This window comes from Carlito syrichta, unplaced genomic scaffold, assembly GCF_000164805.1.
Source record: "Carlito syrichta isolate Samal-C Ts95f unplaced genomic scaffold, Tarsius_syrichta-2.0.1 Scaffold307329, whole genome shotgun sequence".
In the NCBI taxonomy this organism is placed as follows: domain Eukaryota; kingdom Metazoa; phylum Chordata; class Mammalia; order Primates; family Tarsiidae; genus Carlito; species Carlito syrichta.
Window position 1 is genome coordinate 255,310 of NW_007251425.1, and position 24,356 is coordinate 279,665.

A 24,356-nucleotide genomic window follows, 5' to 3' on the forward strand; every position below is an offset into this window, starting at 1 on the left:
ATCCACCCACCCATCCACCCACCCATCCATCCATCCATCCATCCATCCATCCATCCGTCCGTCCACCCATCCATCTCACCCATCTACCTACCCATCTCACTCATCTACTCATCCATTCATCCATCCATCCTGCCATCTAACCATCCACCCACCTATCCATCCAAACGTTTATCTATTATCCTCCCCTGAATCCATTCATCCACACATCTACCCACTCATCCTTCCATCCCTCCACACATTCACTACTCATCCACCTAGTTTCCATCCTTCCATCAGCTCCTCCACTTATTCATCTACCGACTATCCATCCACCTGCATCCATCCATTCACCCACCTATCCTTCCGTCCACCTGTCTATCCCTCTGTCCATCCACATATCCCTCTTTCCGTTTAGCATGCACTGAGAACCTGTGATATGCTGGTACTACTCTGGGTATTGAAAGATACAGTTTCTGGTTTCAAGGGGCTTACTCTCCTGGTGCTGAGGCAGACATGTGACCAGAATCACACCAGGAATCTGAGGGATGAACTAAGGAATGAAGACAGCATCTGAGGCTCCTCCCAGTCTTTTCCCCAGCCATCCCAGGAACTCCAGACCCCTCCCCTCCCTGCTGACCCTTTTCTGGGTGGCTCCTGCTGGGTACTACCCTCTTCAGTTTCGCCTCCAGTCCCTTCCCCTGGTGGGGCAGGCCAGGTCTGAGTCTTCAGCTCAGAGTGTCTGTGAGGCAGCCCCTCCCAGGGTTCGAGGCCATCCTCCCATGTCCCCTCCCCTGGAGAGGAGGATACACTTGTCTGTGAACACGAGACACCTCCAGCCCTTCACAGATCATGTCTGGTGCTTTTCAAGGCACCAAAGAATGTTTCAAGCATGTCCCTGGCAGGTTCAGTTGGGAAGTTCTTTCGGCCACTTAAGATCGCAGCCTCTGAACGTGAGGCATGCTGGCAGGAATTGTTCAAGAAAATCAAATGAAAGCAGATACAGCAAGTTTCTGGTTATTTATCAGTCACAGATATAGGCCACTTTTTCATCATGCTGAGCCTCAAGAAACGATAAAGGCAAGAGAATGGATCCGAGCCTCTCGTGGGAGCACCACACGGTGCTGTCTTAAAGGAACCAATGCTCGGCCTGCGTCAGGCCCGGGCCTGGCGGCAGCTACTGGGTCTCAAGTTCTTCCCCAGCCACTCCTTGGACCTCTGGCATCCCTTTTGCTGCTTCCTAAGTACCCCACGGAGGCATCTGTCAGCCTCTGCCTAGCTGGAAGAGGCTGGGGAGTCTAGGCCTGGCAGGATCTTGCTGCAGGACCAGGGCTGACTATATCAGCCACTCTCCTCCCAGACCAGCCAGGTGGCCTCCTTATTCTCTGCCCAGGGGACTTGCTTGGGTTGCATTACTGGGAGGGCACTTGGCTCCGACAGGGGCCAGCCCACCGGTGAAGCTTTCCCACCATCTCCTCTGATGGCAGGAGGTCAGGGGCAGGAGAGAGCAGACCGGCAGGGCAGAGCCACAGGTCCGAGAGACGACAATGTTGGCAGAGAATGGCCAGGGCACTTGGCCGTCCCTCCCGACCCTGGTCAATTTCATGCATCAACTTGACTCGGCCATTAAAACCAGCTATTTGGTCAAACACCAGTTCAGCTGTCACTGTGAAGGTCTTTTTTTAGCTGGGACTAATATTTAAGTCAGTAGACTCTGCGTAAGCAGATGTCCCTTTATAATGAGAGTGGGCCTTGGTCCATCAGATGAAGGTCTTAAGAGAAAGGACTGAAGTCCCCCGAGGAAGAAGGCATTCCGCCAGCAGACAGCTTTCAGACTCCAGCTGTGACATAATCTCTTCCCTGGGTGGCCAGCCTGCTGGGCTGCTCTACAGAATTCGAACTTGCCAGACGTGTGGGTCAATTCCTTAAAATAAACCTCTCTTTCTAGATATGTGTACTTCCCAGTGGTTCTGTTTCTCTGGAGAACTCTGACCAATCCAGCCTCCCACCCAGAAAACCTATATCTCTCTATCTAACTGACCCCATGGGATACTCAGGTACTGCCTAGCTCAGGGCCATGTCCTCTCTTCTACCTGGGCAGGTCTTGGCACTAGAGTCAACAATCAGTTGGCCAGTGAATAAGAAGAAGAAATTACGGAAGTCCCTGAGCTGATATGTCACCTGCACCTGCCATCTTGTCCACACACCAACCCCAGGAGGCAGGTGCCATCACAGCTGCCATCTGGTCCCAGGGGAAACGGAAGCTCGAAGAGGTTAAGCAACTTTCCAGGGTCAAGCGCTGCTCATCATGGGTGGATGACTCAAATTCAGCTTTGTTCGAGGCCCTTGCCTGCGCAATGGGCTCTTGTCCTGGTGTTTCCTGGCAGCCTGGGCAGAGCTGGTTGGTGGTGCCATGAGTGAGAAGGCCAGTATCCTGGGGCAACAGGTAGGATGAAGATGCCAACAGAGACTAATGCCTGTGGCTTAAAGGGGAAGAAAGGTGGAAAGGCTGGTACCCAGGACCATGCCAGGCCTCCCATGTTCTCAGGTTCCTGGGGCTGCTGGGGACACAGCCGGCCCCAAGGACATCAGTTCTGCTCACGTTGAGAGTTACTGCATGCCTGTCACCTTGTCACTCTCTCCCGCAGATAGAGACATGGGTGGGGGCGGGGAGGGGAATGAAATCTAAAAAGCCATGTCAACTTGAGTGATTCTCCGGCAGCTGGCTGCCCCTCGCTGCTCCAAGAAAGGCAATAAAGCCAGGAGAACCAATAAAAGCAAGCGCCGTGGGGCTTGACAGATCTGGCTGTCCCCGGAGGGTGACGGCTGATTCAGCCACAGAGGAAAACACAAGTCGGAGCAAACCCGTCCGGGGAATGAGTGACCCTGAGGAACCTGGCGCCCACTGTTCATCTGAGGACTGGGCGCGTGTCAGTCTCTGGTGGAGGGGAGGCCATGACTCAGAGCTGTACGTGGCCATGGGGGCATTTGTTGCAGCCCTGCGGATGGGGAGGTGCCATCAGCACAGGACACACATGGGGGTGCAAGCAGGCACGAGGGCTGGGGAGACGTGGGGCAAATTCGGGGCCAAGCAGCCCAAGTCAAAGTGTATCTTCTGAGTGGATCCCTCGTTCCCAAATCTGGTTGCATCTAGCAGAGAGCTGGCATCCTCTTCCTGCCCTCCTTCATGTCTATCCGGGCCCGGCCACCCCTGGGTGAAGCCCCGTGGATCGTAGTGGGTGGGAGTGGGTAGGGCACACAGGCCTGTGGACCCACCTCTGCTCCTGGGCACTGACAGTCCCACCTGCATCAGCTGTTCGGTGATGCTTCCTCCCACCCTCCCCTGCAGGCAGCCTGGCCTTGTCACTGGCCTCAGGGAGGCCCCCCGACGTCCTGCCCATCTCCAAGAATGAGGGAGCAGGAGGGGTTGGGGTGGCACAGGCTGAACTGCAGCAGGGCCTCGCAGTGAGTCCTAGTCAGCGGCCTATCAGGTCCCAACCCCACCCAGGAGCCCAGGAGGCCACTCGACTCTGGGGACGCATCCTGTCAGCTGGACTGGGGGCGCGGTTGTGGAAAGCCCTCATGAGGGTGACACCCGGACAGGCGGGAAGCTTGCTGGAGGAGTGAAACACACAAGCCTTAAACCTGCCAAGACTCAGACCCCTCCAAGCTCTGTGATCTTGGGCAAGCTACCTTCATCTTACCATCTCCGAAATGAAGCTGACCCTACTTTTGAACCTGCTAGGCCTCAGTTTCCCCATCTCTAAAATGGGAGAAATCGTGTCACCGGTGTCACCTCTCAGCGTTGTTGTGAAGATTCAGTGACTTAATAGCATGACGTGTCTGGAGCCAGGCCTGGCCAGCGTGGGACATCCCTGGGAGCGTCCAGGCTCTGGGATGCTGACAGAGAACCAGCCTCCGGATTCAGCAGATCCACCAGAGGAGACAGCTTCCCACCTTCTTCATTTAAAGAAGAACCAAATTAAGGCGCTAAGTTTCTCCATTAATTTTGCTACAGACTGGAGAATTTAAATAGCTTTCTAAGAGGTATTTTTAAAAACCGCTTCTCAATGCTCCATTAAAAGGCTCTCTACCTCGCCTCAGAGTCTCTGCAGCTGCCAAAAATACTATGAAAATTACTAAAAGGCAATCTACGTTTGTTCTGGAAGTGTCTGCCAACTTGCTCAGATCATCTCAAGACGGATCACGTGGGGTCTGAGACACAGGTGCTCATTTGGGTCAGTATGGTAATCAGAGGGTCCCTTAAGGTGACCCCTCTTTATTGATCTACCTGGGACCCTGGGGACCCCCTTCCTGGAAAACCCCCTCCCCTTGGCTGATAGCACCTCAGTCTCCAGTTATCCCAGATGCCCTCTGTTCCTCCTCTCATGATCTAAAATGTCCCCAGAGTCAGGCTTAGTGCCCTCTTCTCTTCCTGGCCCCACAGCCTGACTCCTGACTCAGGCTCTGACTTCACTCAATTCCAAAACCTCGGCACCATGGCCTATGAGATCCGTCTGGTCCAATGTCCACCAAGTACCTTGATCGCAGTATGGGCTGAGGGGAACTCTTGATCCCCCCAACGGTTCCCGCTGGGTCGCCCCTTCTGAGGGCAAGGTGTCGCCCACACCATGCCCCTGGTTCTGCAGGCCCGAATGTATCCATCCTTTCTGTGCCTTAAGTTCATGTCCAGCCATTAGCATGCTTGTTAGACGCGCCTCAAAATAGATCCCAGAGACCTCTGGCATTCCCTCCCTCCCCCTGCTCCGCCCTGGTCCTTGTCACCCCCTCTGGCCTGGACCTTGTGAGGACCTTCCAGCGACTCTGCAGGCCGCCTCTACGGCCTCTTCACAAAAAGTCCATTTTGCCCAGAGCAGCCCGAGGGAGCTTTAAAAACACACCAATCAGATCATGTCACTGCTCTGCTTAAAATGCCCCAAAGACCTCCCCTGCACTTTGAATAAAATCCACGCTCTCCGCCCTGTGTCCACAGGGTCCCCTCAGCTGCCCGTGGCTCCCCCTTGCTCACCAGATCCGCCCCCATGCTTTTTCATGTTCCTTCCTTCCAGCCCTGGTGCCTTTGCATGGGCTGGTCCCTCTATCTGGAACATTCTTTCCCCAGGTCCTTAACAGGCGACTCCTGTGTCATCTGTCACAGCTCAGATGCCACCTCCTAAGAGAGTCCTTGCCTGATCCTCAGTCAGAGGAGACCACAAGCCTTGCGCATTTCCTAGCAGTTTCTTTTTTGATTTGTTTTGTTTCGCTTTAGTCTCGCTCTGTTGCCCAGGCTGGAGTGCAGTGGTAAGGTCATACATAGCTCACAGCAGCCTCAAATTCTTGGGCTCAGGCGATCCTCCACCTCAGCCTCTCAAGTTGCTGGGACTATAGGCAAGTACCATAATGCCCAGCTAATTTAAAAAAAATTTTTGTAAAGACACGAGGTCTCGCTATGTTGCACAGGCTACGTTCGGACTCCTGGTCTCAGGTGATTCTCCTGCCTCGGCCTCCCAAAGTGTTGGAATTATAGGTGTGAGCCACTGTGCCCGTCCGCTAGCATTTTCTTGTTTATTTGCTCATCATCTGCTTCTTTGCTTTGGCTCACCACCTCCACGAAAGCAGGGACTCCAGGGGAATCCCAGGCCCTAAATCATGCCTGGCACACACTCTTAAACAAGTACATCTCGATGAAAGAGTAAACAAAAGACCTGTCCCAAGTGACCCACCTAGACGCCTCCTCTATATTAGATGGTCAGTTTCTCCACGTGGAATGTCTTGACCAGCAGGGCCCGGGCCTTGGCTGAGCTGCCCCAGCTGCTGCCAGACCTGGGAGGAAGAAGTCCCTGCCCTAGAGCTGAGCGGCACAAATAAACTTTAAAGGGCGAAGATAGCGGTGTGGCCTGATGACTTTCAGAAAATGGCTTCGGGAGCCAGATCCTGCCACCTACACACTGTGGGACTTGGGACTTGGACAGGTTCCTTCACCAACTGACCTGTGGGTGTCAGTTTGCCCCTCTGAGTAGCTGTCCCTGACTCACAGCCTTATTGACATGACGCTTGTTGAGGTTTTAACATGATGCTGCACTTCTTGAGGTCATAGTGCCCGAGCTTGCCCTAACGTTTAACAAATGGCTACAGTGATTGTTCTTACTGTTACTGATGGGAGGCCGAGGGTACGAGGTGGACAGAAGCTCTTGGAGAACCCTCAATCCGAGGCAAAGGTCCCAGGAGATCCTGGTCAGCTTCAGTGAGGACACCCTGTGACCAGGTAAACACGGCCAGCCAGCCCAAGCCCCTGGAGGTGACACACCAACCCATGTGCATGGTGGGCAGGCCTTTCTCATGGCTCTGTGTTCTTAAGAGTCCCTGCCCTGGTCTGTCTCATTCCAACAGGATACAACTTATGCCTCATGTCTGGGGCTGTCACAAATTAGACCACTCAATGTGCTAGGACAGACAGACCAGAGTCTGGGCGCTGTTGTGCTGTGGGAGTGACGGGGAATGGGGGAAGGGGGTGCAGGGTCAAGAGAGACATGAGCGGGTGAAGACCTGTCTGCAGCTAGCCCTGCGAGTGGGGTGACAGCTGAGACCTACGCCACGAGAAAGAGGCAGCTGCAGAAGAGCAGGGAGGGTGGAATGGGCAGAGGGGGCCGCCAGGGCAGAAGTCTTGACCTCTGCTGGTTCACAGGAAGCAAGATGGAGCCAGAGCAGCCAGGGCCCTGTGAGCCATGGGCAGAGTGCCACAGCGAGACCCAACGGGTGGGTGGAGGCCAAACAGTGCGGGCAGATTTGGCCAGAGCAGCAATTTGGACTTGACCCTGCGAGCAGGAGCTGGGGAGGGACTCTAGTGGCCACCAGCCCTTTGCATGTGGGGCTTTCCGACTTGTTATCAGAGGCCCTTTCTTGTCATGTGATTTGCTAAAACAATGGAGAACTGATTAGAAGTTTTAATTGTTTCTGGAAACTTCCAGGCCTTGGAGCAGTGTGCAAAGGCCCACTTTAAATGTTTTACAATAATGGTCTGTTAACAAATTCCAGACTTAATTTATCCAAGAACTTGTTAAAATTCCCTCTGTGCAGCCACAAAGGAATGCGCTTTTGAAGTCATTTACTTACCAATAAATTACAATGGTCTGAAATCATTAGCAGCAAAGTAAATTGTTTTAATTGATCTGAACTTCGTTACGACCCAGGGACTCCGATTCTGTGCAACTGCACTTTCTAAAGGCCTAAAATAACAAATTAATCTCTTTTGAATCCTGTCATCTTTGGATTGGTCCTTTCTCTCGGAGAACAGGAAGAGAAAAGGATCAATGGTGAGAACTGGGTTTGCCACACAGACTTGGAACGGCCCAGAAATATTTCAGTTTCAGGCAGGGGTCCTGAACCAGTCCTGGTTCCTCTTTCCATTACAGGGGAAGGGGCAGATCCCAGAGAACCAATCTGTGTTCATGTCCCTTTCCTGTCCTGGGTTTTGGTTGCATGCTGTGTAATGATTTATTCACCGGTTGTATGTATTTCATGCAAGTTTCCCAGGTATATTATATAAGACAATAAAAACAAAAGCAAATTCAGAAGTAAAAACGTATTTTAAAGAAACAGAGAGAGGTTTTGTCTGGTGACCTTATTCACGGAAGCATCTTAGAAAGTCCTGGAATGTGTGCTAAGTGGTCAGTGCTGTGAAAACCTCTCTCTCTAACACTCAATGCCTGGTCACTCTAGGGGTACACCAAGGTGCCAGTCCTCTAGAAAGCAGGACCAAAAAGAGACCCGGGTCCTCTCCCAAATTTGTGCTAACTCGTTGAGGAGGAGGGAGGTGGGATGCTGGGTGGGCTGTCAGCCAACTGCCAACTGCCCATGCCAAGTGTATGGTCAGTGGGTGGGGGGCACCTCCAGCTGTGTCCCTCATGAACCAGCCCCCAAGGTGCAGTTAGAAAGGTCAGACTGTTCACAATCATGGTCAGTCCAGGGGGCCTCTGCAGGGTCCCAGGCTCCTTACCCCTTAGTTCTCCAGAGCTAGGACTGGCCCAGTTATATTGTGGTGGAGGGGAGAAGCCCCAGCATCCCTCCAAACAGCCCCAGCCTGTGTCCAAACACCTGCTCTGCCCCTGTGGAATGTGCTGCTCTCTTGCCTGGAATTTTCCTCCGTCTTATCTCACTGCCTCCACGTAAGAGTTTTGGATAGGCCCTGGCCGAGGGCCCAAGGCACAAAGCAGGGCCTTGAGGACGCCGAGCTGTGCTTAAACCCTCCCAGAGGTGCCTTGATTTTCAGGGCAGTGATGGGTACTTATGCTCCATAGATCTCCCCCCTCCCCCCCACCTCAGGGAGATGGGAGCCCTGGGACACTCTGCACAGGTAAGTAGGGATGTTGAGGTTCAGGATGGAGACCCTCGGGATAAGGGTCCAGACCTAGGGTTCGGCCTTCTGGAACCTGCTCCATGTGAGCCTGCCAGGCGGGGGCGTGCAGAGGGCTGGAAAATCCCATCTGCACACAACCCTGCCTTGTGCAGTCAGCAAGGGGGAGGCTGATTAAACAAGAGGAGGCCAGGGCTGGAACCTCACGACCAGGAGAGCAGCCAGGGTTTGAGACTATCACAACAGTTTATCTTGCGCCATCGATGGAGGGGCCTCAGGAGGTAACTGTCACATTTACACGCGGAGGACGATTTACATCTCGGCAAACCCTCCTCTCATTATTCCTGGGATAAAAGGAAGTCGAGGCAAGGGCTTTGGGGGACCGCCCAGAGGCCTCGCCCAGCCTCCCAACCGTCAGTACTATGAGTGCAAGAATTTCTCTCCTGGAATGTTGAGCAAATCTTGCAGGATTGACCCTGTAGGGGTGAACAGCAGAGGTTGGGGGTGGGTATCTGGGAGAAGGTGGAGAGAACATCGCAAGCTTGGGAGGAAGGATGGGCCCCCATGTCAAGCTGCCCAAGCATGAGCAGAGGCTGCTCTCACCAAGGGTGCCATCCCTCCCCAGTGCCCCAGCATCCCAGAGTCAACCTCTGCTCCTTAATTTGGAAATGAGACAAAAATGTTATTGGAGAATTGGCTTGAGGACATCTGCCCCTCAAAGCCTGAACTATAAGATGGGAAGCCAGGCCAAGGATGCAGCACCCCAGGAAGAGGGCACCACCTACTCCTGCTTGGGCACCCTCTCCTTGCTAGGCCTGAGGCCAAGCCTGGGTCTCACCCATGTCCACAGGCATGAGGACCCGCCCAATGTGGGCCCACCACCTAGCTCTGCCAGGAGAAAGGGGAGGGATGGCAACACAGTGACCCTGTGACCCTCAAGAAGAGGAGCCTGAGGGCATGTCTCCTTTCCCAACCAAGCAAGACACCCCAGCAGTCCCCTCCCCAGCCAAGCCCTAATCTCGAGGAGGAAGCAAATGTTAATAGGAAGCACTTAAAATGGAAGGGAGTCTATTTCTCCTTAACTGTCTCTGGCTGCACAAAATTCTGAGAAGCGATTGAAGGTAAATTGCTTGGTTTTCAATTTTAAGCTGCACTTATCCAAGCACGATCAGTCTTCCCTGGTCATGGCAGAAAATAATAAGCGCCTGATGTGGGGTTGCCCTGGTGCCCAATAACACGGTGGGATTGCATCCCCATTTCATTACGGAAGACGGAGTGTGCCTCGGGCAAGTTTATTGGTATGATAAATTGCCCCGTCACTTCCCTTTGGGTGAATCTTCCGCCTGGAGGCTGCTGGCCCAGCTCCGGGGGCTGGCACCCCCTGGTAGGGGGCAGCGTTCATCTCGCCACTCCTGCCGGGGGCCTGAGGAGGCCCTGGGGTTACCCTGCAATGGCTCATTGTGGCCAGGGCTGCTCAGATGGCCCTGGCCAGGGGCTGGGGGTGGCCGTGCCCCCTGGAGCTCGGGGGTCCAAGGCCTGGGCTCCAGCCCAGGTGTCACTACGTGACCTTGGGCACACCAACCTCTCAATGTCCTCAACTGCAAAATGGAGGTGGCAAGGGAGAGGGTTAGACAAAACGAGGCGCGCTGAGCCACAAGGGTAGGGTGATCGTGAAGCCTGCAGCTCTCAGGCCGCCGGTGCCAGCCCCACTCTGTGCAGCAAGCACAGAGCTCCAGGTTGCCGAGGATGGCAGAGCAGGGGCCCCCAGCGGGACCAGCCAGCTTGGGTGCCGGGGACAGCAAGGACAGGGGCGGGGGCTGCCTGGCAAAGGGGGCTTGCCCCGGGACAGCATTTTTCCAGGCTGAGGGAAGGAGAGGACCCTCGTCTTTCTGGGGGACCCCAGCCCCAGGGGCTCGTCCCACAGCTTGGGCGACCCAGGACAGTATCCTGGGCTGCCACACGCGTTTGAACAAATGAATGAATGCCAGAGCCTGTTCCTCTTCCGGAAAATACCGCATTCCATCTCTGAGCCTGACCTCCCAGCTCTGCCCTCTCTGGGGGGTCTCTCTGCTCCCCATGACCCACCGCAGGGAAGCGGATGCTTGTAGGTCCTGGCCAGCCTAGGACAGGACACAGAGACCCTGGGCTGGAGCTGCTGCAGGAGCAGGGGTCCCTGTAGAAGCCGAGTGCTCGGGGAAGCCTAGGTGTCTGGAACCCGTCTGAGGTTCTCATCTCTAAATACTTAATATGAAGATAAATGGATATGAAAGGAGCGTTTCCCCCTCAACCATGTAAACATGAGGCGGCAGACGAGTAAGTCGCATTAGGCCTGACACGGGGAGGCTGTGAGGTATTACTCACCCTGATAAGTTTAATGTATAATTTAGAAACATATCATCAAAATGGGAAAAAAGGGAAGAACCTCTTAAATAACTCTGAAAGATATTCAGCTCTGAAATCACGGGCAGTTAGAGTTGAGGGTGTGTGGCAGCTCACGGCAGCTGCGTGGCCCACACTTCCAGTAATTGGATTTAGATGGATCTGCGGGCTGCGCACTTGGGGAAGGAGAGACTCACCCTTTCCAGAAGTGGGGAGCTGGGGCGGGGCCGGGAGCATCCTTCCAGCTGGATCCTGCCTTGGAGCCCTGCTGGGCATAGCAGGGAGACCCGCAGGAGCTGGACCGGGCAGGTGGCTGGGCTCTGCCTGGGCAGGCTCAGAATTCGCCCAGCAACTGGGTGGGACCCCGACTCTCGCCAGGGAGGCCCCCTCCTTCTCACCTGGCCTGGGATGGCGGTGGGGGCAGGGAAGGTGTAAGGACAGACGGACAGACAGACAGAAGGGTTGTGGACAGGAACATCTCCAGGCGTTCACATCCCTCTTATCTTAGGGGAGTAGGCGGGGGTGCAGGTGGGCTACCTGGATCATAGACCCCAGCCCTGACATCTCTAGGCCACCTCGGGTCCCCTCCCCCACGGGCAGGAAAGCCCCAAGCCACTCCGCAGTTGTGCTTCTCTGCCCACCAGGTCCCAGCTCCGCCACTCTGTGAGCCGTGCCACCCCCACATGCACTAGGCCCCTCTGGGCCTCAGGGCTGCGGCCTGGGGCCTCCTGGGCTCTGCAGCAGTCAGCTGGGACAGGCCGAGGTGTGTGTATTGTTCGAAAGCTCCCAGGTGGTTTTAACGCTGCTCTGGGTCTAGAACTCCACGCCGAGGCTGCGGCGCCCTTGGCTGGTGGCGCGCGGCTTTATCTCAGCCCCTGGAGAGTCCGATAAGGCGGCTCTGTGATAACTGGGAGGACTCAGGCATCCCAACCAAGGACGTCCCCCTAATTTCTGGAGGTTTGTCTTCAGAGCGCGTCCACAGTCAGCTTTTGCTCGCCCCGAGCTGGGTCCTGGGTGCAGCTACAGGAGGGAGCTATCCACATTCATGGGCGCCTAGGTGTCTGAGGGACCAACACGGCCAGGCGTCTGGCTGAGAGTGGGCGCCCTTCTCGCCCCTCCAGGCCCCTCCCGTTTTCATTCTGGCTCTTTCTTGCTTTGTCTCCCTGGGAACTGCCCTGACCACCAGTCCCTGACTCTTTCAAATGTCTCGAGGGTTTCTGCCCTTGCCCTGTGAGTGTGCCTAAGCTGTGCCTGGGTATTGGGGTGCTTTAGTGCTCAGTGCTGGGCTGGCTGAGTGCTGAGGTGCCTGGGTGCTGGGCTGCTGGGGGTCTGGGGGCTGGGGTGCCTGCATGCTGGGTGCCTGGGTGCTAAGGTGCTTGGGTGTTGAGTGTCTGGGTGCCAGGGTGCCTGGGTGCCAGGGTGCCTGAGTGCTGGAGTGCCTGGGTGCTGGGTGCCTGGGTGCTAGGTGCCCGGGTGCCGGGGTGCTGGGTGCCTGGGTGCTGAGGTGCTTGGGTGCTGAGTGTCTGGGTGCCAGGGTGCCTGGGTGCCAGGGTGCCTGAGTACTGGAGTGCCTTGCTGGGTGCCTGGGTGCTAGGTGCTTGGGTGCCAGGGTGCTGGGTGCCTGGGTGCTAAATGCCTGGGTGCTGGGGTGTGGGGAGACACAGAGGTCAGCTTGGCCCAGCTAGTGATCTAGACACGTTGACATAAGCAGGCCTGCACACAAGGGTCATCTTGGTGCGGGATGAGGTGTGACTGAGAGGGGAGCCTGGAGGTTGGAGGTGGGACTGATGTGAGTAAGTGCCGAGGCTCAAGGGTAGGTGGACTGGGGCGGTGGCAAGAGTGAGTGCCATCCCGGGACACCTGAACTGGGGCATCTGAGTTTGGGCCATTTTCCCACTGTCCCTTGAAGCCGTTTGTTCCTGTCCTCCTGCAGCTCATTCTACACCCGTAGCCCCTGTGATCCCGGGTTCCCATTCCCCCATAGGCTGCCCTCTGCCCCCACAGTGAAACCCCAGTCCTTGGGACGCCTGAGGCTGCTCCCTGGCCACCTCTGCAGCCTCCTTGAGTGCCTGCTGGGAGCAGTGCTGGCCTCCTGCATGCCAGGCTCACTCCCACCCCAGGGCCTTTGCACATGCTTTTCCCTCTGTTGGGATGCTCTTCCCTAGAGACACTCACGGCCCGATTCCTCGCCTTACTCGGATCTCTGTTCAGATGTCACCTCCACAGAGGTCCTTCCTGGCCACTCTATCTAAAACCTGCTCTTACTCCTTCCTTGACTCTGTTGCTGTTGTTACAGCATTTATCACTATCTGAAATTATATTACCGGCCCACAATCCAATTCCAAAATCCATAAAGCTCTAAAAACCAAAAGCTTGTTCATAACTCACTTGGTGGCAAACGTGACCTGAACGGATGTGAGGCTATAGCCGTGGTTGATCTCTCTTCATGTGAATATTCATACATTTTGCTGCAGAAATATTAATGCATTTGATTACGGGGTGTGGCTCCACACCCCGCTGGAGACATTACTTAATATACATTCCCTGTGCCATGTTATGTTTCTAAAGTGCCAAGTCTGAATGCTCAAACTGGGTCTCCAAGCCTTGGCACTGGTATGGGCAGCACGGGCCAGATCCCCTGCTGTGGGGCTGTCCTGTGCATTGCAGAGTGTTCACACTGTCCCTGGCTCCCGCCACCTGATGCCAGCCATGCCCTCACCCCGACTGTGGCAACCAATAATGTCCTTGGACACTACAGAATCGTCCCCAGTATGGACCTCTGTCTAAGCACATCTGGCCGTAGGGATCTCTCTCTCTCTCTCTCTCTCTCTCTCTCTCATTGTTTACTTACATGAAATATAAGCCCCATGGGGCAGAAATCCCATCCCTTCTGTTCCCTGTTGCACCCCCAGCACCCGGCAGCGTCTATCACAGAGCAGGTACTTAATTCTGACAGACTCTCTCCTTTGTCCAACACTTTGGCCAGGCTCCCGAGTCCTCTGCTGGGCTGGACCCAACCTCGGGCCTCCCCCTCTGTAAGCCAGTGGGAACAAGAATCCTGTTGTCAGCTTAGCAAAGCCCCTCCCCTGGAATCTGACCACCTTGGTATCCGACCCCCCCGGGCTACCTTCCGTTGTGGTCCTAGCAGGTCAGGTTAGCCAGAAGCTCCTGTCCTTGGCCACCCTCTCAGCCAGTTTCCACGTGCTGAGCACCATCTGCTCTTGGGTCCAGATCTCCACTTGCCCTTGTAGAGTGGACTGGAGGCCAGTCCCCCTCCCCCACTGCAAGACCTCACTGCAGTAGTCTCTGAACCTATTGTCACAGTCCCCCGGAAGAAGGTCTGACTTTCTGTCCTTAACAAGTGTCATGTATAACTGTTTTCTTTAGCAATTTCTAGTTGCATAAAGAAATAAAAGATTATATGGCTCCTCTAGTGGGCATCTGGGGGTCCACATCCTAAGGGTTGATCAGAATTCCCTTCAAACTCCAACTCCCCTGGAGGAGAGTGTCATGGACACCCTGACCTTCTCTGGCTCGTCGCTGGGGATATGATACAGCCCTAAGAGCTCGGGGTCCCCAGAAGCTCTCCAGCTTCTTCATCTGCCCCTGGAGCCACATGGCTGACCTCAGACGATTGACCCCTAGAGTGAGAACAATGGCCTGTGTCCCCCTCCTAGAAGATGGCACCTTGAAGATGGCCTGTTGCTCGAGCACTCACTGTGTGGAGTTGAATTTCCTGTTACCTTCTTGCACACCGGGTGCAGGTCTGGGCACCTGGGAGGGCCGTGTGCATCTGGGCAGGCTTGGAATGGGACAGAGCATCCTGGCGACCCTCAGAGTCTGGTCATCGGCAGGCTGACGGGGAGGGGAGGGACAGGGCTGGGGTCCCCGACAAGCTCTGGGCTCTGGCTTCTGTCCTGGCGGAAAATGCTCCAGACAGAGTCCACACGTGGGAAAGGTCATGGGGTCCTACCCACATCTCTGGGCAGTGTGAGTCCAGCCTCTGCTTGGTCACTTCCAGCGGCGGGGAGCTCACTCCCCCCGGAGCAGCCTTGTCTGCCTGAGACAGCCCAGACAGTTCAACAGACCTTCCATTCATAGGGCTAAAATCCCGCAGCCCCCACCTTCTGGCCCCAGCTCTGCTCGCCAGAGCTCAGAGCCCCCAGCAACCCACAGGCTTCTAGCATCCTCAGGCTCCCTTGTTCCCTGTCCAGGTGGGTGGTCCATATTCCTGGCCTTCCCAGGACAGCCCCAGATTCAGTCTCTGCACCTATTGTTTGTCTGCTCAATTTGGAATCGAGTCCCCGCTTGCCCAGGAAGATGGGTGAGGCAGATTGGGGATCCACTTCAGAAGAGGCCAGCTTGGCCGGGTGCGGTGGTTCACGCCTATAATCCCAGCACTTTGGGAAGTGGAGGTGGGAGGACTGTTTGAGCCCAGGAGTTCGAGACCAGCCTGGGAAACATAGCAAGACCTCATCTCTACAAAAAACCTCAAAAAATTAGCCTGACATGGTGGTGTGCATCTGTAGTCCCAGCTGAGATGGAAGGATTGCCTGAGCCCAAGAGGTCAAGCCTATGGTGAGCTGTGATCGTACCACTGCACTCCAGCCTGGACAACAGAGTGAGACCCCAACTCAAACAAATGGCCAGACCTTTTGCTAAAGACAAAGCCACTCTCCACCAAGGATGTGTCTGGTCCTCACCCCACTGTGGGTCTTTTCTAGCTGATTGCCACTGAAAGATTCCATAGGTTGTGCTCTCCAGGCCAAGGTGATCACTCTTGGAGACTGGGGCTCTTTTACACCCAGCAGCCAGGGGCAGACAAACAGGTGGCACTGAACATCGAGAAGGTGGACCAGGGTAAGGTCTGGAACATGGCCAAAGGGCCACAGCAGAGGCTGCTGTTGTTCCCAGTGCCCATTCCATTTCTGTTCCTCAGTGACCAGTCTCTTGGGTAAACAGCTGCCTGAATGACTGTGTGACACTCCCCAGCTTCCTGGGCAGCTGTACATGGCCATGTGACTGAGCTGTGGCCAATAGGATGTAAGCGAAAGTGGTGCATGCATGTTCCAGAAAGTGTTCTTCCTGGTGGCTGGGAAGCAGATGCAATGGCTGGATTTAGAGCAGCCATATTGGACCTGATGCTGCTGGAGTGAATGTTAGAACAAGACGGAGGAGGCTGAGTCCCTTAGAAACTGTGAAGCCACCATCCTATGCAAATAGAGCCCTTGACTGCCTCTGTTTGTGTGTTGAGCCTGTCAGTTTCGAGTTTTTTGCCACTCACAACTGAACACAGCCCCAGTGAATCCAGAACCCAGGCAGATCTTCCTGTTGGAAATAATCACAAAAGACTCATTCGTGACCACATCTAAGGGTGCAGGGCAGGGGAGTGGGTGAAGGTCAGGGCAGGGAGGCCCTCAGGAGTGGGGACGGGAGGGGACTTGGAAATCTGGAGGCCAGTCATGCACCACACTACCGGAAGGACAGAGAGCTCCTGTCAAATCCACGGGGCACTCCCTCTGTCTCTGAGCAACTGTGGCATGGACTGTCATTCATGGGAACTGCTGGTTCCCAGCAAGGAGGTCCTGGTGATAGCCCCCTTGAGCCCTCACCCTAGTGACCAGGGCCAGCGACTCCCGCTGCTGGCCTGAGCTTGGTGTGAAAGTTACAGAGGCCGCAAATGCTTGCTTTGGTGTTGTGGGAGAAAGAGCCCCGGAAAGCCAACAGGAACAGAGGGATGACGGGAAGACTGAGAGAGCCCTGCTGGCACACTATACTTGGCAAATCCATCAGGACTGTGCAGCCTGGCTTAACCCTACGACAGCCATGAGGAAAACACAGGGAGGTATTCCCGTCCTCTTGTGACAGATGGGGAAACAGAGGCATGGCATGAAGGAGATGCTCAAAGCCCCTCAGTCTGCGTTGGAAACCGGCAACGAGCTATTTGAACTCCAGAAATAGTGCTCCTTACAGTCTGGAAAAATCCCAGCAAGAGGACGCTGGCTGCCTCCCAGTGCCAGAGTCATGAAGGCTCGGGAGAGGGAGCCGGAATCCAGAGAGGACGCACCAAGGCTGCATGGGCCAGAGTGGACACTCATCCCCAAGGGCCCTGAGGCCCCTTCTAGGTCTGGCCCATCTTGGAAGGGCTGGCCCTCGGCTCGGCGGACGGCGGGCGACCCTGTCTTCGCGCACCTGCCCCGGTCGGCCTCCCTTCCTGAATTCTGGCGCCCGGCCTGGCCATTGTTTCTGTACTTTCCCCAAATTAAAAACCCATTGCAGCCCCTTCCTAGGTAAAAAGAGTTAATTTCCAATTCGAGTGTGTGGGAGGGCGTCTCCCGGGAACAGAGTAATGAAGCCGAGAGTGCTAGTTGCAAAACAAATAGATAAATCAATGTTTCAATTTTCTCCCCAAGCCAGAACGGCCATTGTCGCCTAGCAATGCAGAGGACGCTGCTGTGGCTCTTCCGAAGTTGCTGGGGTCTGAGCCACGTGAGGAAGACCACCAAACTTCTATGGTGGCCGCCCCTGGCTGGAGCCAGGGAGAGAGGCTGCCCCCAGGAAATGGCCTTCAAACCCTGCTTGCGTGACACGGTGCCCAGTGGGCCGAGGTGGACCCTGCTGGCAGACAGGGGGCAGAGCCAGAGCCCCGGCCGGCACCAGGGGCAGCAACAGTGGTTGGTTCTTATCACGCGAATGAGACCACTCTCACCTTTCTGGGCTGTTAGGGACCCCAGAGACAAGGGGATACCTGCCTTCCACGGGCTCAGAGATCCCAGCCCAGGTCCGCCCCGCTAGCAGCCTCTGTCAGGCCCTGCTTTTCTGATCCTGCACTTTCCATGGCTCCTCAGTGCCCTGGCACTGAGCCCCATGTACATATGGCAGCACTTTACTAAGCTCTGCAGTCACTTCGTTTTCTCAACAGTGTTTCCGGGTAGCTTCTACAATCATCCTACTTACAGATGAGGAAACTGGCCCGGCAAGGTGATGTGACTTTCTCGAGGTCACACAGGACACAGTGTTTCGTGCTGTATTTCATGGAACACCTCTATGTACAGGCTAATGATGGGCACAGGGTTGGGAGGTCTTGGCTGGGGAGGGGCCACCTAGACGCTCCAAAGTCAGAGTCGAATCCCAAGTTCACCTCCGAGCAGCAGCTGATCCAGGGAAAGGAGCACGTGGGGTTTTCACGGTGCTTGGCACAGAGCCAAGTCTCAGGACCAGGTGCCCAGCATTACCGAGGATGTGTGGCATTACCAGTCCCCGACACGGCTGTCCCCCAGAGTGGGAGAGTCTCCGGCTTGTTGGTGGTTGCTCCGAATGGCTGCCCAATCTGTCATCTGACCATGTATCTCTGAGGTCCCCAAGTTGTCTGCCACGCCTGTGGCGGAGTACACACATGATTCTGGAGCAGGCCACACCCCCTGTGTTCCACCTTCCATCAGAACCAGGAGCTGGAGGGTGTCAGGGTATAACCACCTAGATTCCTTTAGTGAACTTTCCTAAAGTGTGTTTCTTTTTTTTTTTTTTTTAGTTTATTTTTTTATAGAAACTGGGTCTTGCTATGTTGCCCAGGCTGTCCTCAAACTCCCAGGCTCAAGCAATCTTCCCACCTTGGCCTCCCAAAGTGTTAGGATTACAGGTGTGAGTCACTGCACCTGGCCCCTAAACTGTTTCAAGAGAGATGTTAACAGAAGTTTGTAGTGGGGAAGGAAGCGTTACCAGGTCCTTGGAAATAGGGCTCATAGTCAAATGCGTTTGAGACACATGTATGTTATCTCCCCTCTGGGGGACTCATGATGGGACGTTAACATATTAAAAGGTCTGGGGACACCTGCCAGGCTGTTTTAGCCAGTGTTCCCAAACTCACCCAACTGCAGAACCCTGTTTCTGTGGCACAGCAAATAACAGTGACCTTGAAACGCAGCTTTGGAAATGATGTTCTCAGGCAGGGGTTGGCAGACCAGAGCCCACAGGGCAAATCCGGCCCGGCACCTGTGCTTGTCAATAAAGCTTTATTGGAACACAACCGGCCCATTCATCTACGTATGGTCTATGGAGACTTTCCTGCTACAACAACGAGTCCAGTGGTTGTGATTAAGGCCACAGAACAGAAAATACTCACTCTGGTCCTTTAAGAAGCAATGTACTAGCCAGATGTGGCGGCTCATGCCTGCAATCCCAGCACTTTGGGAGGCAGAGATGAGAGGATTCCCCGAGCCCAGGGGTTTGAGATGAGCCTGGCAACTTGGGGAGACCTTGTCTCTACACTAAATCAAAAAATTGACTGGGCACAGTGATACACGTCTGTAGTTCTAGCTACTTGGAAGGCTGAGGCGGAAGGATTGCCTGAGTCCAGCAGGTCGAGGCTGCAGTGCCACTGCACTCCAGCCTGGGCAACAAAGTAAGACTCTGACTCAAAAAAAAAAAAAAAAAAAAAGAAAAAAGGCCAATGTGCTGACCCTTGCTTTAAGCCTAGGCCTTATGAGACCATTTTGAAGAAATACAGGCTGGTGTGGGTGGAAAGAATATCGACCCATTTTTATCCCAGCAGGAGCATTTGCAGTTAGGATGGAAATCTGATGCTAAAAAAAGAGCATCTCTTATATTCCAGACAAAATCCCTGGGCTCTTGTCTGGATGGAATTTCCCTCCAGGAGGGCTAAGCGACAATGGTCAGAGCCGGTGAAACTCTGGTGAGTCACAGCCAGCTGTAAGGGGGGCCCTGGTCTGTGTCGGCCACAAGAACCCGTGTTGCCGAGGTTCTTGCTTCCAGGAAGAGGGGACGGGAGAGGTCGGGTTTTCTCCTGAAAAGATCTGTATTCTTGCTGGGTGTCGTGGCTTGCTTCAGGAGGTCGAGAGAGGAGGATTGCTTGAGCCTGGGAGTTTGAGACCAGCCTGGGCAACATAGCAAGACCTCGTCTCTACAAAAAAAAAAAAAAAAATCAAAGAACTAACTGGGTGTGGTCACAGGCACCTGTAGTCCCAGCTTCTCAGGATGCCGAAGTGGAAGGATTGCTGGAACCCAGGAGGTTGAGGCTGCAGTGAACCGTGATTGTGCCACTGCACTCCAGCCCGGGTAAAAAAGTGAGACCCTGCCCCGCCAAAAAAATAAAAATAAAGTTTGTAATGTTAAAATAACCAAATAAGCATAGCTGAGGCCCCTTTCGGCACTGGCAACCTCCCTCTACACACTGGATATACTTCTAGCACCCCGGGAGGCCACAGTCCTAGAGGCAATAGGGGTCTGAGGACACCTCCCCCTGGGCTCTGATCCCACAGCCAAGAGCACTGGGGCTTGGTGAGAGAGGGTGGCACTGGCCCTGCCAATCCTTCACGTTGATACTCAGCACCCCCAAATCCAGCCCCTCGGCCACTTTCAGAGCCCCAGGACAGACCCTTCTTAGCAACTGTCCGATACTTACAATAACCAATCCCCAGTGCTACCTTCCTGCCCTGGTGGGTCCCGTGCTCCCTGCCAGCCAATCCTCTCTACGATGCAGTTTTCCTGGGGTCATGTCCCTTCCCAAGACCCGTCCCTGGCTCTCCAGGGCTGCTCCTCTGGGCTGCAGGGCCCGTTTCCAGCACTGTCCATCATGCAGCCTCTCAATCCATCCTGCACTGCGAGCGTCTCAGTCCATTCGGACCGCTCCAGCAGAATAGCACAGAGTGGGTGGTTGACAAACAGACATTTACTTCTCCCAGTTCTGAAGCTGGAAAGTCCATGGTCAGGATGCCGGCAGGGTCGTCATCTGGTGAGAGCCGTGCCCTGCCGCGGCTGTTCTTGGTGTCCTATAAACTCAGCCCCTTCTCCACCTCAGAGCCCCAAGACAGGCCCTTCTTAGCAACTGCCCCAAATTCACATTTGCCACATAGATGGCTCCTTGCTGTGTCCTCACAAGGTGGAAGGGGTGAGGGGTCTGTCTTGATACTGTTTTATGAGGACACTAAGCCCATTCCTGGAATCTTCACTGTCAGAACCTAAACACCCCTGAATACCATCACGTTGTGGGGTTTGGGGGGATACATTTAGTCCATAACACTAAGGCATCTGATATTCCCCATACCCCAAGGCTGAGGGTCCCTGAAGTCAGGCCCACCTCCCTGCTCCATCTCCTTGGTCACCTCCTATGCCTCCTCCCTCCCCGAAGTCTCCAGAGAGGCAAGAATTGGAAGGCCCTTGGCAATCATGGGGTATGGCCTGCCTTGACATTCAAGTTCCCTCTCCAGGTGGGTCCCTTCAGCTTTCCTCTTCCCCAGGGGTCACCACTTAGCTGGTATGACAAATAAGTGACAAGTGTGCCTCATCTTCCCCGCCTATGCTTGTGCCAGACATTACTAATCAACCACAGCACTCTTTCCCTGTGAGCCAGAACTCAGACCGCCCCTTGACAAATGCTATTAAAAGGGACCGACCCGATTTGCCATGGTTTTGCTGGGGTGAAAACTTGAGGCCCTGTGAGGGGAGATGACTGGCCCAAAGTCACATAGCCATTTGCTCCAGAGGCAGCCTTTGATCCCCTGTTTCCCTGCTCCTGGCTCAGGGCTGTATGCATGACAGGCTGTCTTCAAACTCTGGACCCAAGTTCTGCAAATTGGATCCTGCCCCAAACAAGCAGGAGGACTCAAAGCCTGAGCTCCTGGGATGAGGCCTGGCCCACCTGTCTGTTTGGTGGGTGTGATTTTGATGCACTAAAAATAGCATCTGGAGTGGCAGAATTGGGGCAGTGTGGGGTGGAGGGATGGAAAGCCAGGCACAGTCCAGGCACAGTCAAGCCACCTTGGGCTTGACTCCCCGTTTGTAGAGTTGTGAGACCCAGCAGGAGAGAGCCGTAAAGATGTAAAGACATTCATGAGCACTTATCCTTGGCCAGAAACAGAGCCAAACGCTCAACACGAGGGATTTTGTGTGCTCCTCCCACTCGGTGAAGTGGCAGCATTAGCCCATTTTACAGATGAGATCACAGAGGTACAGAGAGGCACAGAGTCTTGCTGTGTCAAAGGTAGGGAATGTGCAGGAAGCGGCAGCCTGGAGCGCACCAAGAGCTGCTGTTGGGATTAGCCCTATATTGGTCTACCCATGTGTCCTTCCCTGGAGAGGCCCTGGAGCGGGACTGGGATGGAGCATAGACCACTGAGCATGCCAAGAGCTGGGAGTCTGGGTCCTGCAAGATAAAGCTGGCAGGTGGATGCCGGTCTGACCCCTGGCCTCTCTCTACCCAACCCCGAGGGTCTCAAGACCTTCCCGGGAAGACAGTGAGGGATGAGGGTGGGCCGCCTGGCTTGGCGGGGGACAGAGCTGCCCAGGGTCGCCTCTCTGCCTTGCATCGAGAGGGAGATGAGTAAATGGCCCTCCCTCTCCGGAAAATGACCCTGCTGATCCTGGAGTTAAAAATAGAGGCCTATCGATTGGGGCCCGGGCCTAGCCAGTGCTGTCAGAGTTCCAAGATGACCGCCTGAGTCAGCCTCTCGGGTGATTTATTTTCCACTCGGCTGGCCAGGGAGCGTCCCCCCGCACGTCCTGGGCTGCGCACATGAGGCGCCACAAGTTCCCAACGCCACATGCACTCGCCAGGGCACCCAACCTGGGTGGGTGGGGAGCAGGTTGCCCTTCCGGGGTCGGCTCCGTTTCTGCATTACTCATCATGCCAGGTGATGTCTGTGCAGAAGGCCTGTCTGCAGGTGCATGGGACCCAGTCCAGGTCCTTCTTCTGTGACCCCCTGCATGGCCTGGTCACCGCCTCTCGGTGGGTACCCGTGGGGGGAGCCCTGAACCGTCACTCGGCCTTGGTAGTGTCAGCCTAGCTCCCAACCATGAGGATGAGTGGGGTGACCATGCCAGCCCCTCAGCCCCTAAAGACACTGGAACCATGCGGTCTCCCATCCCACAGGCAACACCTTGCTTCATCATGTATGTTCCTTTCAGATTTCCTTCCCCCAGTAATCTCAGCCAGCAGGGGTGCCGAGTGACACTTATCTGGTCTCTTGGGCTGAAGAATGTCCTCACAAAATCCCTGTCCACCTGGAACCTCAGAACGTCACCTCATTTGAAAATTGGGCCTTTGTGGAAGTAATTAGTTAAGAAGAGGTCACGCTGCATTAGGGGGTCCCCAGATGCAGCGACTGGAGGGACACCCAGCAACATATCGTGAAGACAAGCACAGATCAGAGTGCCGCAGCTGTGAGCCATGGCACGCCAGAGATTGCCAGGAGCCACCCGGCGCGGAGAGGGAGGCTTGGCACAGACTTTCCCTCAGGGCCTCCGGAAGGAGTCAGGCCTGCCCACACTTTGATTGTGGCCTTCTGGCCTCCTGAGCTGGGAGAGAATAAATGTCTGTTGTTTTAAGGCTCCCAGTCTGTGGCAATTTGTTCAGGCAGCCAAAAATCAACGTCCCTTTAGTAGAAACGCCACAAGGGCCAGGCCGGGGTGGCAGGGAAGGGTCCGTGGCCCCCAGGGCACAGGCAACCCCCCAACCTTGGGGTCAGATCTGCTCCGCTGATGAGCAATTCACTTTCCAAAGCCTCAGTTTCCCCGGCCCTAAAATAGGAACAATAATCCAAACTCAATGGAGGCCGTGTCCGTCAGTGTGGAAGAGTTTTGCAAACTCCACAGTGCGCCCAGCTGCCCGGGCGATGGGACTTGGGGACCAGGGCCCTGGTGCTCTGTGGGTTAAGGAGGGTGTCTTGGTGGAGGTTTCTCTCCAATTCGCCTCGTGCTAACCCTGTCCAGCTCCATTTGGCTCACCCGGTGCGAGGATTTGAGCTCTTGTAGGGAGGAGGCCCCTCAGAACCAGAAACACAAATATGGCTCAAACGAAGATGCTGCTTCATGGCAGAACACAGGTTGGGGCAGGGCAGAGACTGAGGGGGAGGAGAGAAACCTCAGCAGAAGCACAGATGAGCTTTCTTTTTTTTTTTTGAGTTGGAGTCTCACTCTGTCACCCAGACTGGAGTGCAGTGGCCGCTCCCGGCCACCGCAGCCTCGACCTGCTGGGCTCCGGCAATCCTTCCGCCTCAGCCTTCCAAGTAGTTGGAACTACAGGCGCGCGCTACCATGCCCGGCTAATTTTTGATTTATTGTAGAGATGAGGTCTCACCAAGTTGCCCAGGCGGGTCTCGAACCCGCGGGCTCAGGCAACCCCCGCACCTCAGCCTCCCAAGGTGCGGGATTACAGGCTGAGCCACCGAGCCCGGCTCAGATGAGCTTTCTTATCAGACGGTGCTCTTGGCCTCTTATTTTGTCTTCCATTTCTCCTCTGTCTTTAGCAAGCTTCCTTCCTTTTGGGGTCTGAATGCTTGCGTCTCCCCCAAATTCATACGTTGAAATTCTAACCCCCAAGGGGATGGTACTGGGAGATGGGGCCTGTGGGAAGTTATGATATCACAGGGTGGAGCCCTCATGGATGGGATTAGTGTCCTTAGAAAAGAGGCCCTGGAGAGACCCTGGGCCCTGCCCACCATGTGAGGATATGGTGAGAGGATGGTGACTATGAACCTGAAAGTGGCCCTCACCAGACACCGAATCTGTCAGTACCTTGAGCTTGGGCTTCGAGTGACCAGAACGGTGGGACATCCATTTCTGTTATTTAAAAGACACCCAGTTTATGGTATTTTGCTAAAGCAGCCCAGATGGACTGAGGGACTTCCCTCTT

The 24,356-nt window shown here is 55.0% G+C and overlaps 1 protein-coding gene across 1 annotated transcript in view; it reads right to left on the reverse strand.

The window, feature by feature from the left end:
- Nucleotides 1–24,356, reverse strand: part of CAMTA1 (calmodulin binding transcription activator 1) — a 294,680-nt gene that overhangs the window by 138,976 nt on the left and 131,348 nt on the right.